Consider the following 18059-nt stretch of genomic DNA (forward strand, 5'->3'; position numbering starts at 1 on the left):
ACCTTCAGGTTATGATGAACTATTATTCCTAGATCTTTCTGCTTCATTGCATTCATAATGCCCTCCCATTTACTACACATGTTCTGTTTTGATCATTCCTTCCAAAAGGAAGCACTTCACACTTCTATCATTAAACTCCATCTGCCATCTGTCAGCCCACTCTTCTAAGCAGTCCAAATCCTTCTGCAATCTTTGAAAACCTTCTTCATTTTCCACAATTCCACCTATTTTAGTATCATCTGCATATTTACTCATCAAATTTACCACCCCATCATCCAGATCATTAATGTAAATGACAAACAGCAAGAGACACAATACAGAAGCCTGAGACACACTACTTGTTACTGGCCTCCAGCCTAACAAGCAGATATCCACTAAGACTCTCCAGCATCTCCCTTCCAGCCACTGTTGAATCCATTTGACTCTCAAAGTTAATACCTAGTGCATGAATCTTCCTAACTAACCTTCCATATGGAACCTTATCGAAGGACTTACTGAAGTCCATATAGACAACGTCCACTGTATGTGTGTTATGTCTGTTGTGTGTCTATATGTTTTGTACCCAGCACTGGAGAACACTGTTTCATTGGTTTGTACTTGTGCAATTAGATGGCAATAAATTTGACTTGACATTTAAATGTCCCTATTGTTCCAGCCTCCACCACCAGCCCTGGCAATGCATTCCAGGCACCCACAACTCTCTGTGTAAAAATCTTGCCCCTGATGTCTCCCATAAACTTCCTCTTTAATAACCACAACATACTCCAGTGCATGTACTCATAGATGTAAGTTATGTAGTTGAGATTATATTGAATGAGAAAGTTGGTGGCTCAGCATAACATAATGTGATGTATAGACTCAAATCACATCTGATGCACTAATCACAGTGAGGGGCCCTTGAAAGAGGGGAGAATGAATGGCAATTTCACACCTATGCTGAAGAAAGCTTTCAAATTAAGTCAGGCCTGTATCTGTATAACATTGGAATCATTCCTGATCATGCCCTGGTCCATAGAGTCCAGCCTTGGAATCATATATCAGTTGGAACCTGTTAATATATTTTGCCCTCAAGAAGGCTATTGGTTGGGTCCCTATATAAAACCTCTCCTCTGTTCTTCAGTGACCTAAGCGTGCTCTGTGACCTTTAAAAATTATCCACCCAACTTTACAAATGAAAATAAGGAAATAAGGAACTGGAAATCTTCTGGCAATGTTCATGACTTGTGGAAGAAGACAATATATTTGACATTCTAAAGAAATTAATAAGGAGTCATGGACTTGATATGAACATATCCAAGAATGAAATTTATCCTTTGGTTAATGACTAACGAACTCCTGAGTCCTGATTATTTTAAGGGACTGGAAGAAATTATAAGTAACTTAGGCATATTCTTCCAGTTCTAATACTGTCCCTTCAAAATGCAAATATATTATTATTTAGGAAATTTAGGAGATAAAAATTGGAAAATTGTAAACTGTTGAACTAACATCTAGAATGGGAAAGTTATTGGCTTCTATAATGAAGCCAAGAGAAATTTAAATAACAGTCTATGCCAACGTCTACTGTTTCTCTATGCTTGATTCTCCCCATTTTCCATTCTGATCTCTTGCTTGCTCTCTTTCTCTCCCTCCCCTTCTCCCTCCTCTCTCCTCTCTCCCTCTTTCACTTTCTCTCTCTCTCCCTCCCCCTCTCCTCTCTCCCTCTTTCACTTTCTCTCTCTCTCCCATCTCTCTGTCTCTCTTACTCTTTATTTCTCTCTCCCCTCCCACGTACCCCCCCCCCCCATCTTTCTCTGTCCTCCAGTAGCTGGTACTAATTTGACAATGCTAAATGACTGTACCCTGTTCCAAAGAGACCAGTTCCAACTTCTCCACATAACTCCTCATAATAAAAGTAATCCAGTAACTCAAGAACTGACAAATTTAAATTGGGAGGGGATGAACATATTCAGTAAACACAAAATGTGGCTGTAAACCCTGTGTATAATCAGGTAAAATAATATCTTCAAAAACATAAATACTATGGTTGGAATAACAAAATCAAAATTCACTTACTCATCACAGCACTGAAGAAGGTGGGATGGAAATTTAGGACCTTCTATTGATTTCAGTGGAATTAATAGAAAGAATCCAACAGTCACACCTCTGATTTCAGAAAATGAAGAACATTGAAATTCATGACCTGAGAATTAAATGAAGAGAAGGTATATTATCCAAACTTTTGGAGTCTGCTCAGCACATGTAGAGATTCAAAATACCATAAGTAATGAATTTTGTCAGAATACATGAACAAAAATGTTTTTTTTAAATTTAAATTTAGACATACACCACAATATCAGGCTCTTTCGGCACACGAGCCCATGCTGCCCTATTGTACCCAATTGACGTACAACTCCTGGTGCATTCCAAATGCTGGAAGGAAACCACTCCTAGCCTCTCATATAACACTAGCCCTCCAGTCCATGTAACATCCTAAAGAAAAGTATATGTTTGAAACCTTTTTGGCAGCTCGATTTATGCGGTTACATTGCCAGTGACTGGGACTGGCTTTCGAATCCCACGCTGCCTGTACGGAGTTTGTACATTGTCCCCATGTCTTGTGGGTTTCCTCCGGGTACTCTGGTTTCCTACGAAATAGGAATCCGTTATGATCAGTATAAAGTGCTGGTGTGAAGTGACAAACATAAAACAAAATACTTGGTGCTTCATCTACTGAGAGAAAGAAACAATGTTTTTGAGCACCTTCCATTTCCAGCTTAGTAATTATTTTGGTGACTGCACAGAGTGATGGAACTGTAAAGTGATATATCGAATAGGTTTGTCTGGGACCTGAGGTGGCAATATGACAAAATCACTGTACTGCTTCCAATTTCTCTTAGTTCCTTGGAATCTTTTTGTTTTTATTTTAATTTTCAAATTTGGAAATTTAAAATAAATATCAACAAATATCAGTAATTCGATTCATAGTTGAAAACTAAATTGTGTACCCAGATACATCAGGTTAGTCATCTCATTCTGGAATTCCCTTTACTCTTGTCAAATTCAGCTTAAATGGCAATATGTCCAATGTTCTGTACAGATTTGATCATTTTATGTCTGCGCTGATTTTGAATTATATCCTAAATAGCTCTTCATCCATGGCACTGGAGATGGATACAAATGGCCTGTTAACAACTTGGTGACTAGCTTTGCCATCAATAGTGATGTAGAACAAATTGCTTGGTAAGCTCTTGACCTTTCACAATCTCACAAGGAATACTTTGTTAAAAAAGCCAGCATAGTAATCAGTTTGCTGCCACAGTTAACCAAAAAAATGTACACACACAAATTTGCCTTTGTTCTGATACATTTTAAAATCGTTCATCAAATAACCAATTTAATCATGGAATTATATCAAATAAATACATTACGATGGAACATGCAATCTAATTACCTATATTCTTTATCAACTTCCTTTACTGCCCTGGGCTTATTCAAATATTGTGTCACATAGGCAAGATTCAGAGTGGTGTGTGAGGTAACAGAGGACAAGCATTTTGGTTGACATATACGTTGACTCAGAGAGTCACTGAGAAATACAGCTCAGAAACAGGCCCTTAAGCTGTGATCACTGTCACAAAATGTGTGGTCAGAAAAAAAAATAAAACACATAGTTGTTGTTTCAGAGTATATAGATAAATGCTTTTGGGAGACAAATTGGAGAAACGTTTGTTAGTATGGGTCACATACAAACACTTTAAAACAGATTTTATTTGAAATACCAGAGCTCTGCTAATGCTAGACATAGCAGCCCCACAGCCTTTGCAAGAGCTTGGAGAGTGCCCAAGATACTTCACTAACGGATTGTTGTTTACAAAAAGGCAACAGATGAAAGAGCTTGTTGGAACCACATATTGTCTGGAAGGGAACTTGCTGTTCTAAGGGGGTCATGTGGTTTTGCAAGCAGAGAGAGTCAAACAGACTTTCTGTGTGTGTGTGTGTGTGTGTGTGTGTGTGTGTGTGTGTGTGTGTGTGTTTGTGTGTGTGTGTTTGTGTGTGTGTGTGTGTGTGTGTGTGTGTATGAGGGAGAGAGAGACACACACACAGAGATCACTTCTACAGTGTTACACTCAGCAACAGCAGGTGGGACTGGAAAAGGACAACCTGGCAAGCTTGTGCAAAAACCCATTTGGAAGATGGGTTGTGAGTGCTTGTTTCAGTCTGGTCAAAGCCCTTGTGGATCATGCAAGAGGAGAAGACTGGCTGTCTAATGCTCCACTTGAAATAAGAGAAACAAGAAGGAACTCTGTGGTGACCTGAAAGAAATAGGTTATCATCTGGAGAACCCTGAGGGGGAAAGTTTCTTCAGCAAGATACTGAAATGGCTGGGTGTCCAGCAAAAAACAAATCTCAACAAACTGACAAGAACCTTCCTGAGTGGTAACCATTTACCTTTCAAGCACCAAAACCTGGTGAATTTTATGAATATTAAATTCTGTGCACAATATAAGAATTGCCTGCAATCAGTGAACTTGGAGGAATGAGAAGTCAGATTGGACTGTGAACCAAAGAACTTTTCTGAACTTAAACACGTATTACATACATATGCACTTAGAATTAGAAGGGGGTTAAGTTAGGTTTGAAAAGTCAATAGTGATAAGTTAAAGTGTGTTTCTGTTTTCATATTTAAAGATAATTAAAATCAACTTTTGCTTAAGTAACCATTTGCCTTGCTGCTGGGTTTTGGGGTCCTCTGGGCTTGTAACACTATCTCCTCCAAAACTTCCCATAGCAACCTGGGCCACATAGTTGGCATAGCGGTTAACACAATGCCGTTATAGCACCAACGATCAGGACTTAGGTTCCAATTCTGTGCTGTCTGTAAAGAGCTTGTACGTTCTCCCTGCGTCTGCATGGATTTTTCCCGGGGTCTCCAGTTTCGTCCCACCATTTGAAATGTACCGGCAGTAGAGGTTAATTGGGTGGAAATTTGGCCAAATGGCCTGCTACTGTGCTGTATGTCTACATTTATATCAGATTCAGATCAGATTTTAGATTTATTGTCAGACACCTGAATAAAATGATGAACGGGTGGGCAGGGAAGGAGGAGCACAAGCCCACAGGCTTCTTTTGTTTTCATTTTACATTTAAAATACAAATAATAAATAATTAAATAACACTGTGTACTTCTTTTCAAACTGATTCTTCCTTGTGTTTTGATGTTAAATACATAATGAAAACATATAAGGAATTTAAAATTATTTGAAATGCATGATAGCGCCTTTTTTATGTGGTCACTCCCCCTCACTTTAGAACCTATATTCAGGATGTTAGTCAGTAGCTGAAGAGTTGGATATGGAATTATGCAGCATGATTGTGAAGTGTTATGCTCAACAGCTCTTGGACCATAACATAAGCTAAATTTACTAGGGGAATGACTGAGCAATATTCGAACAATGCAAAATGCTCAGCCATTGCATCTATTGAATCATTGTGGATTCAATACATCCCACATCTGCTCAAGAGTGTTTCTAGAAATTGCCTCATATCATCATTAAGATATCCAAATAGATAGCCATTATCATGCATAAAAGTTTCTGCTTTGAATCATTGGATAGGAGATTCCAGCCCAGAATTACTGATCCAATGGTTCCATACTGCACGACCAAATTCTGCTGGCAGTAACTACTTCAAAGTAGAAAACCACTTATTTTCCCAGATGTGGCATGTTTAAACCCTCATAAAAAGTACGCGTAGGCTTCTTTAGAGTGAAGCATGGAGCTATGCATCTGAAAACAGCTCAACAAGGAGACCTGGAAACTGTAAAAACACAATGCTGGAGAAACTCAGCAGGTCAAACAGTGCACTTTATAGACCAAAGATAAAGATACATAACCAATGGTTTGGGCTTCAGCTCTTCATCAAGCTATGAGCAAAATGTAGGCAGGGACCTGAATAAAATGGTGAAGTGAAAAGACAGGGGGAGGAGCTTAAGGCGGTATGTAAGTGGGAAAGGAAGGTTGATAATTACTGCTTGAGAAAAATTGTCATTGACCCATTTTCTTTGGAGTGATGAAACCGCTCACATGACGAATCAATCAGATACAATTGAAATAGTGGTTTTCAAACTTTTTCTTTCCACCCACATACCTCCTTAGGCAATCTCTTACTAATCACAGAGCACCTATGGCACAGGGAATACTTAAAGTAGTATGTGAGTGGAAAGAAAAAGGTTGAGAACCATTGCCTTAGAGAGAGTGTGTGATTTTAAACCCTGACCTGATCACTGGCGGTGAAACAGCATTGTGCTTAGCTCCATGCTAACTATGCCTCCCCACATTATTTAGTCTGCCCATACAGAATTCTTCCTAATCATTCCATATTGCCGCAGGCCAAAAATAAGAAACTTCACTGCAGCTCCCAAGTCTCTGGCTCTATCCATAAAGCCAAGGGCAGCAAATACATATGAGAAAAATCACCTCAAAGTTTCTCCCATACAACCTGCAAAGCAAACTGCAGTATCTTCCATACGTATGACATTCCTTTCTCGCTAGCTTGGGGACTACATAACAAGATGGTGAAAGGGCCTCCAGCACTTCATAGTGATAGTTCACTAATAGCTTCTTGTGGACATTAAAAAGTGAAAAATTAATACCAACATTTTGGAGAGCTTCTTGTCTCTTGAATGATGGTTGGAAGAGATGGTTCAGTCATTGACTGTGGGGATCCTACACTTCACTTATCGTAGTTTTTAAGTAGCTATGGCATTTTCTCTGATTCTTGGTGCAGCTAAGTCATGCATGTAGATTTACACATAGTGATTCCAGAGAGGGAAGATCAGAAGTTATGTTAAACAGCAAGCCACCACAGCACAAAATCTGCTGCTTAAAATGCAGGAGAAAATGAATTGCACAGTAATTTTCAAAAGCAATGCGATAAATATCTGAACAAAAATTGCAGAGAAGAAACTGGAGAAAACATACTTTTCTTGCATAATAACTCACTAGCATTTGGTTTTCACCAAATAAAGTCCTCTTCTTGGAGAACAGCAAATGTAGTTCTTTTATTCAAAAGGGGCTACAAAGATAATCTGGATAATTACTGACATGTTAGTCTGATAGCAGTGGTGGGAAAACTGCTGGAGAGAATTTTAGAAAGATAGAATCGATCAAAGTTTGGATGGCCAAGGAAAATTAATGAGAGCTCACGGGGTAACTGTGCCTTACAAGCTTGATAGAATTTTTGAAGAGTTGACAAACTGTGCAGATGAGGACAGGGCAATTGATGTTTCATCATGAAACACACACACACACACACACACACACACACACACACACACACACACACACACACACACACGCACACGCACACGCACACGCACGCACGCACACACACACAGACACACAGAGACACACACACACACACACACACACAGACACACACACACACAGATATATTGATGCAGAGCTGGTAAGTTTAGCTAAGTTGTTATTAATAGTTAGTAGTTATTAATAATTATATAATTTATAAATATTTTGCTTTAAAATAACACTATCTTGGTGAATTTCTATTGGTGCTGGTCTGCAAAATAACAATATAAATGTACATTTTTTAATACATTGGCAGCTCAATGTTCCAGGGTTTCATTGTTTCAGAAAGGGTCGAGGGAAAGGAAGGGAAGGAGAAGGTGTGGAATTGCTAGTCAGAGAAAATATCATAGCTATGCATAATCAGGACAGCACTGAGGACTTGTCTACAGATGCCATATGGGTGGAGCCGCAGAACGGGAAGGGCATGAGCATGCTAATAGAGCTGTATTACAGACTATCCAATATTCTAAGAGAATTGGAGCAGCAAATCTGTAGAGATAGCAGACTGGTGTAAGAAACACAAAGTTGTTAAAGTAGGAGATTTTAACTTTCCTTACATGGATTGGGATTCTCATACAGTAAAACGACTGCGTGGGTTGGAGTTTGTCGAATGTGTACAGGAAAGCATTCTACATCAATATGTAGAGGTACCAAGAAAAGATGCAATGCTTGATCTTTTAGGGAACTAGGCTGGTCAGGTGGAAGAATTATGTGTTGGTTAGGATTTTGGCTCCAGTGACCATAATATCATTAGTTTCAAGTTAATTATGGAAGGATAGGTCTGGTCCCCGTGTTGAGGTTCTGAATTAGAGAAAGTAATTGGAGGAAGAATCTCGGAACAGTCAATTGGAATAAGTTATTTTCTGGCAAGGATGCATCCAGCCGGTGGAAGGCCTTTAAGGATGAAATTTTGAAAATGCAGAGATTACATGTTCCTACCAGGAATAAAGGCAAAGTTAACAGACATATGGAACCTTGGCTTTCAAGGGATATTGAAGAGCAGGTTAAGAAAAAGAGGGGGCTATATATGTGGTATAGTCAACAAGCAGGTAATGAGTACATGAAGAGTATATAAAATGTAAGAGAATGCTTAAGAAGGAAATTAGGAAGGCAAAAAGAAGACATGAGGGTGCTTTGGCAGATAATGTGAAGGAAAATTCAAAAGGTTTCCACAAGGATACTAAAAATAAAAGGAAAGTTATGGACAAAATTGGACCCTTAGAAAATCAGACTGATCAACTATATCTGGAGCCTCATGAAATGGGGGAAATCTTAAACAATTTTTATTTTGCATCAGTATTTACACAGGAAACTGGCAAAGTGAATGAGGATGGAAGGAAAACAAATAGAAGTGTAATGTAACATATTGAGTTTAAGGAGAAGGATGTGCTTGCTGTCTTGCTACAAATAAAGATAGACAATCCCTTGGACCAGATATGATATTTCCCCTGCATCTTGAGGGAGACAAGCACTGAAATTGCAGGCCCCCTAGCAGATATATTCAAAATATCCTAAGTCACGGTGGAGGTGCTAGAGGATTGGAGGGTAGCACATGTTCTCCAACTGTTTAAGAAGTGCTCCAATAGTAAACCAGCAAATATGGGCCAGTGAGTCTGATGTCAGTAGTATGTAAATTATTTGAAAGATTTCTAAGAGTTAGGATATATAGTTATTTGGACTGTCATCCATTGATTAAGGACAGTCGGCATTGATTTGTGCATGGAAGGTGGTTTTAACAAATCTCGTAGAGTTTTTTTGAGGACGTTACCAAGAAGGTTGATGAGAGAATGGCTGTGGATGTTGTCTTTAAGGCCTTTGACAAGGTTCCACATTGGAGGTTGGTTCAGAAGATTAGGACACTAGGCATAAATAGAAGGGTTGCAAACTGGACTCAAAATTGTCTTAGTGGAAGAAAGCAGAGTGGTGGTGGATGATTGCTTCTCAGAATGCAGGTCTGTGGTGAGTGATATGCCTCAGGGATCTGTTTTTGGACCATTATTGTTTGTTATCTATATAAATGACCTAGATGATAACGCGATGAATTGGATCAGCAAATTTTCTGATGACACAAAAATAGGAAGCGTTGTGGTCTGTGAGGAAGATTTTCAAAACTCGCAGAGGGATCTGGACCAGCTGGAAAATTGAGCCAGTAAATAGCTGATAGAATTTAATGCAGATAAGTGTGAGATGTTGCACTTTGGAAGAGTAAATCAGGGTAGGGCGTACATAGTAAATGGTAGGCCATTGAGGAGTGTAGAGGTGCAAGAAGATCTGGGAATACATGTACATTGTTCCCTGAAGGTGGTGTCACACGTGGGCAGGGTTGTAAAGAAAGCTTTTGGCAACTTAGCCTTTATAAATCCAAGTATTGAGTATAGGAGTTGAGATGTTATGTTGAAGTTATTTAAGTCATTCATGAGACCACACTTAGAATATTGTATGCAGTTCTGGTCACCCAGCAGCAGGAAAGGTATCAATAAGATTGAAAGAGTGCAGAGATTTACTAAGATGTTGCTGGGTCTTCAGGAGTTGAGTTACCTGGAAAGATTAAACAGGGTAGGACTATACTCCTTGGAGCAAAGAAGGATGAGGGGAGAGATGATAGAGATTTATAAGAATATGAGGGGTATGCATCGAGTAGATGTGAGTAGGATGTTTCCACTTACATTGGGGGAGATAAATATGAGAGGTCATGGCTTTAGGTTGAAAGGAGAGAAATATAAGGGGAACATTAAGGGAAAGTTTTCCCTCAGAGTGGAAGGAGTGTAGAATGAGCTGCCATCTGATGTAGTGAATGCAGATTCAATCCTGAATTTTAAAAATAAATTGGATAAATTCATGGATAAAAGAGGTCAGGAGGGTTATGGAATGAGAACAGGCCAGTGGGAGTAGCTGACTTTATTGGTCAGCACAGACTGGAAGGGTTGAATGGCCTGTTTTCTGTGCTGTAACGCTCTGTGGTTCTATATATACATTTCTACAAGTGTAAATCTCTCTCTCTCTCTCTCTCTCTCTCTCTCTCTATATATATATATATATATAAATATATATATCTATGTATGTATATAGAATTTTAATAAAGCATTTAGTAAGGTCCCATGTGGTGCTAACCAATGTGATAGAGGACAATGAAGAGGGTTATTTAGGTTTGAAACTGGACCACATAGGGAAATGAGCTAAAGCATGGCAAATGCAGTTTGAGGTACCTTGATAAAATTTAGGTAAATTGAACCAGTGCAGGGGTTACTAAATTAATGCCAGTGCCCTACAGTGTGTTATGGAGCAGAGTGACTGAAGGGTGCAGGTTCTCTTCTCTCTGAGCCAAACTATTATTCTGCCTAGTTGTACTGAACTACGTTCTGTTCCTCACCTTCCATACAGCTCTCATCCATGTACCTGTACAAATTTTTCTTAAATGTGAAAATTAAGCACACATTCATCACTTCAGCTGGCAGCTCATTCCACACTCCCATAAATCTTTGAGTGAAGAAGATCTACCTTAACCCATGTTTGTAGAAATGTATCTCACGTAACCTCAGCGGAAAAATCCTACTTGCATTTACTTTATCCATGCCCCTCATAATTTTGTATACCTCTGTCAAATCTCCCCTCATTCTTCTGTGCTTCGGGGAATAAAATCCTAATCTGTTTAACCTTTCCCTGTAATTCAGTTCATGAAGTCCTGGCAATATTCCTATAAATCATATCTGCAGTCTTTCAAAGTTATTGATATCTTTCCTGTAGTGAGGTGAACAAAACTGCACACAGTACTCCAAATTTGGCCTCATCAATTTTTTTTACAACTTTACCATAACATTTCAACTTCTATGCTCAATACTTTCTCTTATGAAAGCCAATCTGCCAAAAGGTCTCTTTATAATCCTATCTATCAGTGGTGTCACTTTCAGGGAATTATGAATCTGCTTTCTCAGATACCTCTGTTTTACTGCACTCCTCAGTGCCCTACTATTTACCATGTATGTCTTTTCTTGGTTTGTCATTCCAAAATGCAACACCTCACACTTGTCTCCATTAAATTCCATCTGCTAATTCTTGGCTCATTTTTCCAGCTGGTCCAGATCCCTCTGCAAGCTTTGAAAAATTTCCTCGCTGTCCACAATGCCTGCAATCTTTGTGTCATCTTCAAACTTGCTGATCTAATTTACCACGTTATTATCAAGGTTATTCATATAGATGGCAAACAACAACTCAATCAATCGCATATAAAGATTGACTTTGCATATTATTTATTGGAGAATATTTCTTCTTTCTGTCTTGCACAGCCAGTTTGCTCACATTTCTGTCTTTGCTTACACTTCTCTGTTTTGCTTAAGTTATCTTTCCTTGAGTAGAGTTTTTCCCACTACTGATGAGAAATAATTTTGCTTGGTCTACTCAGGGTTGTATGTGATGTCATGTTTGGACTCTGTCAATAAATCTGAACTTTGAACATTGGGAGAATAATCTCTGTGGAAAGATCAGAGGAACAGAATTGAATTTGGAGCTATCAGAGATTAGCGTCTATCCAATTTGTTGCCTTATTCTCTGTAGGCCACCCCTATGATTAATTCCCAATTTCTACAGCATTCCATGAGAGATAAAAAAAACTTTTCTTCACATTCTGCTTGCTTATTTTTGCATACATTTTTTAAACAGTTCTTTTTGAACTCTTGACCCATGAGCTAGTGGGATCAGATATCTTGCAATTAACTGAATCAAAATCTTGTTTCATGCTGCTGTTCATTACATGAAGGGAGGCTTCATCATCAGTGGAATGATTAAAAGGGGCATACTTTCAGTCAACAAGAACTGAGTTTGTCACTCATTGTAGACCACAGGAAGGGTCCTCTTGAGACCCTTTATGATTTATGAGTGCAGTGGTTTTATCCTGAAGGAAAGAAGGTCTGAGCTCACTGCTAGCAAAGAGAATGAAATAGCAATGGCTGCATTTAAACGCAAACATCAATGACTGGAGGTAATTATATAGTTAATGGGATAGTTGACAGTGCACCCTGTTGGGTTACTTCATATTAAACATTTCTGGTGATTTCTTTTTGTTGCCTTTCATCACTGAGTTGAGAAATAGGAAGAAATATTGTGTATTGTGATTTCACTAACAAGGGAACTGAACAAGAGATTTACCAAACAGGTGGAGTCAACACCTCAACTCTGGTGTCTGATTCATGTCAAAGGAGAAGAAATTGTCTGAATTTGAATCATCATTTAAAATTCACAAAGAACTCTCTCAGCTTTCTACTTAGCTCACACTGCCCCATTACAATTGTGAAGAAATTCTCAGCAGTAAATCAAATCCTGGTTTTCTTGGAATATTATTTTAATCAGTCTTTCATCTCTTGAAAGATAGAATCAATGGGGGGGGGGGGGGGGGATCTTGTTGTGCCTGACAACAGCAGCAGTATAATCACAGCATGATCGTTGTAAACAACAATTTTACAAATTCAAATTACCAGCCTTGTTCTTTCAAATCAAATCAGCTTCTGAAGTTTTCCAGCATTAGGCAATTTATCTCATTGTTACTGCTCAGCATTACATATAATGTGTAAATAGAAGGGAGATGGAAAGCTTTCAAGGAGACTTGCTGACTGGTCTATTTCTTGGGGAGCAATGTGAGACTAGGACCTTCCGATTGAACTCAAATGATTGTAGCTTGCACGCTACATGAAGTCTGGAGTAAGAATGACACACACATAGTCCAGTCGGGGTCGAAGACTGATTTATTGCTCTGTCACCTCTGTTTATGTTCACTCCCTGTCTCTGACAACAGGAGTGATGTCATTGCAGTGCTGGCCTCCGAATGGCCGGTTTTCATGCCATTATCTGCTGTTTCCTGCCCTGTGCGAGGTCACACGGGATGACGGCCGTTGGGGTCTGCAGGGTCATTGTGATCGCTGCGATCGCTGGCCATTTTTTGAGCCAGGTGGTGACTCAGTTCACAGGCCTCTACGCAACTCCCCTCCCCCCAGACCTGGTGATCGGAATATCCGCTGCCGCTTTGGGGGGCCTAATTCTGCATCACGGGTTCTGGGTCTTGATTGGCTGGCTACTAGTTTCAAAGGCCGGTTTCAGGTGGTCGAGGGTGAAAGTTTTGACTTTGCTGACAATGTCCAATATACACGTTGACTCATTGTGCATGATGACTCTGTACAGCCCCTCGTATGGCTGTTGGAGGGATGCACAGTGCACTCCCTTTGCACAAAAACATATTCACAGGTGTGGAAGTCCTTGGGAATGAAAGATTTGGGCTTGCCATGCAGCAGGGTACCCAGTTATTCACTCAGATTTTCAGTGCCACTGTGGGGATTTTTGGATCCTTGACACCAGCCAAGAATTCCCCTGAGGTTACCAGGGGTGTGCCATAGACCATTTCTGCTATGGAGGCATTAAAGTCCTCCATCAGTGTGGTGTGTATCCCCAGAAGGACCCAAGGCAGTTCATCCACTCAGTTGAGCCCCTTGAGCTGGGTCATCAGGCTGCTTTCAAGTGCCTGTGGAAACACTCCACCAACCTGTTGGCCTGCAGGTGATTTGCTGATGTATGATGGAGTTTGGTTCCCAACAGTTTAGCTAGCACTGACCAGAGCCCTGAGGTAAATTGTGCTCCCCTCTCGGAGGTGAGATGATTCAGGACTCTAAACCTTGACACCCAGGTTTGATTATTGCCCTGGTGCAGGTCTCCATGGTCGTGTCGGCCATTGAGACTGCCTCCGGCAACCTTGAGGAGTGGGCAACCATAGTGAGGAGGCATCTCACTCGACGGAAAAACCAATAGCACCCCCACGATATTGATGTGGATGAGGTTGAATCTGGGGAGGTGCTTTAGTGTGAATTTGCAGCTTGGACGCCTGGCAGAGCATGCAGGTCTTGGCCCACTGACTGACCTGCTTGCAGAGTCCATGTCAGATGAACCTGTTGGCCACCATCTTTATTGTAGATGGCCGGATGTGCCAAGTTGTGCACTGCATCCAAGACCTGCTGTCTCCGTGTTGTCGGTATGATGGGGCAGGGTTTACCAGTAGCGTCGTTGCAGAGGAGCGTCTGGTTGCCGGAGGGAGTGATGGCATCCTCCAGCTGCAGCCCAGAAAGCACCGTTCTGTACACTGAGATCTCAGGGTTGTCATGTTGTGCCCTAAGGCTGAATAGTCTATGCCCTGGGATACGGTGTGGACGGAATTGATGGTGGAACGAGGGAGTGCATCGGCCACCATGTTGCTCTTGCTGTCGATGTGCAGGATGTCTGTGATGAATTCGGACATGTAGGAAATGTTCCACTGCTGCCTTGCTGACCACAGATCAGACACTTTGTGGAAGGCGATAGGCCTGTGGTTTGTGGTCTGTGAAGACCTTGAATTGTCTGCCTTCCAGAAAGTATCTGAAGTGCCTGACCGCCAAGCTCCGAGCCAAAGGTGCTGCATTTAAGGACAGGTGGCTGGAAATTCCTCTTAAAGAAAGCCAGGGGCTGCCATTACCCCATTGATTAGCGGTTCCAGGACCCCTTTTCATTCTGTGCTGGGGGAGTCCACCAAGAAGGCAGTCAATGCCTCTGACCTGGGGTGAACCAGAAGGGTAGCATTAGCCAGAACATCTTTATCCTTCTGGAAACCACCCGAGGCCTTCTCATCCTAGACAACATCTTTATTTTTCCATGCCATGAATAGGAAGTGGTTTTGCCATGTACCTGTCAAAACAATGCCCTAGGAAGTCAATTGTGTCCAGCCTGATCTGACACTTGGCGGGGTTGATGGTCAGCCCGAACTCCTGTAGGTGGGTGAATAGTTGACCGAGATGGGCCGTGTGCTCTGAATCGTTATGGCTGGCAATAAGGATATTGTTCATGTAGATGAATGTGAATGGGAGGTCCCCGCCCACGACATCCATCAGCCGTTGAAAAATCTGAGCGGCATTCTTAAGCCTGAAGGACATTCTCATGAATTTGAACAGGTCAAAGGGGGTGATTATGGCTTATTGGGTATGTCTTTGGGGTTTACTGGGATTTGATGATAAACCCTAATTAAATTGATCTTTTAAAACACCCATTCCCCTTGTAAGTTAACAGTAAAGTCCTGGATGTGAGGCACAAGGTATCTGTCTAGTGTGGTGGCCTCATTAAGACATTGGTATCACCACATGGCCTCCACCCTCCGGACCATGTTCAGTGGGGGAGGCCCAGGGGGTGTCTGACCGCCACACTATCTCCAATGCCTCCATTTTCTTAAATTTCTCTTTGGCGAGGGAAAGATTTTTGGGAATGGCGAGGTGGCACACCCTGGTGTGGAGCGGGGGCCCTCAGTGAGGATGTGGTGCCTTATCCCATGTGTTGGTTCTGTGGAGGAGAATTGTGGCACCACGAATCTGGGGTACTCCGTCAAGATGCGAGTGTAGGCGTCATCAGACAGCGTGATGGAGTCGAGGTGGGGGGCTGGTAGTTCAACTTCCCCCAGGGGCATCATCTGAAAAGTTCTAATGTGCACCAAACACAACCCTTTTAAGTCTACCGCAGGCAGTGGGCACGGAGGCAATTGGCTCCCAGTAGCAGTTGTTCCACTGTCATGACAGTAAAAGTCCACTTAAATTGGTGACCAACAAATCATAGGGGGTTGGTGCAGATGCCATAAGTTTGTTTAGAGGTGCTGTTGGCTGCCCTCGGTGCTGGGCCTGGCTTGGTGTTCCGGGTGTCGTAATGGCTGGGTGGGGCAAGGCGGTCCACTTGTCTCTCTCTATCTGCTGGCTGGGGTCAGGGCTTGGCGATCTGTTACACTGAGGTGCTGTTTTCTTTCTTTGCTCTCCAGAGCACATCTGCCCGGGCTGTGACTTTCCTTGGGTTGCTGAAGTCCTCATCGGTGACCAAGGGTCAGATATCTTCCAGCAGTTGTTCCAGGAAAATCTGCTCAAAGAGCAGGCAAGGCCTGTGTCCCTCAGTGAGTGTGAGCATCTCACTCAAAACAGCAGATGGGGCCCTGTCCCCCAAACCGCCTATGTGCAGCAAATGGGCAGCACACTCACGCCATGATAGCTCAAAAGTACAGGTTAATAGCTCTTTGGCAGTACCATATTCTCCTTGCTCTGGAAGCTGCCATAGGAAATCGATGACCCTCACTGCCGTGTCCCATTCGAGCGAGCTCACGACCTAGTAGTAGGTGGTGTCGTCATCGGCAATCTGTCAAAGATGGAACTGGGCTTCAGCCTGTTCGAACCACATGTGTGGCTGCAATCCCGAGAACGTTGGCAGCTTAAGCAAGACCATGTGGACAACTGTTTGGTCCACCATCTTTGGGTCCAACTGCTGTTTGGGCCTGTCAGGGTCACCAATGTAGCGTGCATGCTATGCAAAGTATGAAGTAACTGTCAAGTCGAAGTTGAAGACTGATTTATTGCTCTGCCAGCTCTGTTTATATTCACTCCCGGCCTCTGACTGGCAGGCGTTCCCGCCATTACCCACTGCTTCCTGTCATGCAGGAGGTCACGTGGGATGATGGCCATTGGTCCCTGTGGGGCCCTCGTGATCGCTGCGCTCACCAGCCATTTTGTGAGCCGAGTCATGACTCGGTACGTGGGCCGTTTCATGATGTGCCAAAGCTGGTTTTCTTCTGGAAATTTTTAGGTGAGTCTTTCAGTTAGGAAAGTGTACATCTTCTCAGACTAAAATGGTATCCTTGTTTAATAAATTTGCCTATCAGCTTCATGGCAGCTCCTAGCAAGATGATTTGCTTGCTGTTATTTCCCTGAACCCCTGCAAGGTATTCTCTCTCACACATGCCAACCAACAACTTCTTTTTGTCATTACTAAATCGGGGGTGGGAAAAAAAATGAATCTGTCCTCCATCTCTGACCAAGGTTATCTCAAAATCAGTATCACAATTGCTCATTATTATTTTTTTGTTTGCACAAATTTGCAGCACTTAAACTGGGGTTGCATTTCATAAATACGCAAAGTTGCTGAAGCAACTCAGCTGATCTCTCAGCATCCATTGGAGGCAGATACATAACCAACACTTCAGGCTTGAACCCCTCATCAAGGTATAATATCTGCTTAGTCCCAAAACAATAGTTGTATAATCTCTGCCTCCCATGGACACTGTTGAATTTCTTCAGCACTTTTGAGTATTTACTGCAGACTTCCATTACGTTTCATAAATGGATTCGTTAAAGAAGCATTCTTATAATCTTAAATATTTATTTGTTTGCTGTTTTTTAATCACGTTTCAAGACAGTTGCATTGCAAATTGCAGTTTAATCAATTGATAAGTGTTTCAGAATTTGACAGAAAATCCTGCGGTACTACACAACAGAAACATCATGTTGTTACTTATCACAGTGAAAACAAACTAAAGGACAACACAGCACTAGCCCTTGCCAAACATAAAATGAGTTAATGTTAACTCAGATCTATAGAGTTTAAGTAGATCAGCCCTACTGAAATAGTTCAGGGAAGGAAGTTCGATTACGTGCCTGTCAATAAGGAAAAAATAACACATGCCAATCATAATCACCAATCAGACAATTGCAGTTAAATTTAACCTAAATTCATTTGGCCTTGAGACAAATATGAAAACATTCCAATCATGAAGTGGATGAACTAGAATTATTCTCAGTGCAACCTGTTTAGAATAAAGGTATTATCTGGCATCTGAGCATATAATGACTCGGCGGACATGCATACATTTTGGCTAATAGTACTCATGGTACTTTCCGA

Source organism: Narcine bancroftii, chromosome 8, assembly GCF_036971445.1.
Source record: "Narcine bancroftii isolate sNarBan1 chromosome 8, sNarBan1.hap1, whole genome shotgun sequence".
Taxonomy (NCBI): Eukaryota; Metazoa; Chordata; class Chondrichthyes; order Torpediniformes; family Narcinidae; genus Narcine; species Narcine bancroftii.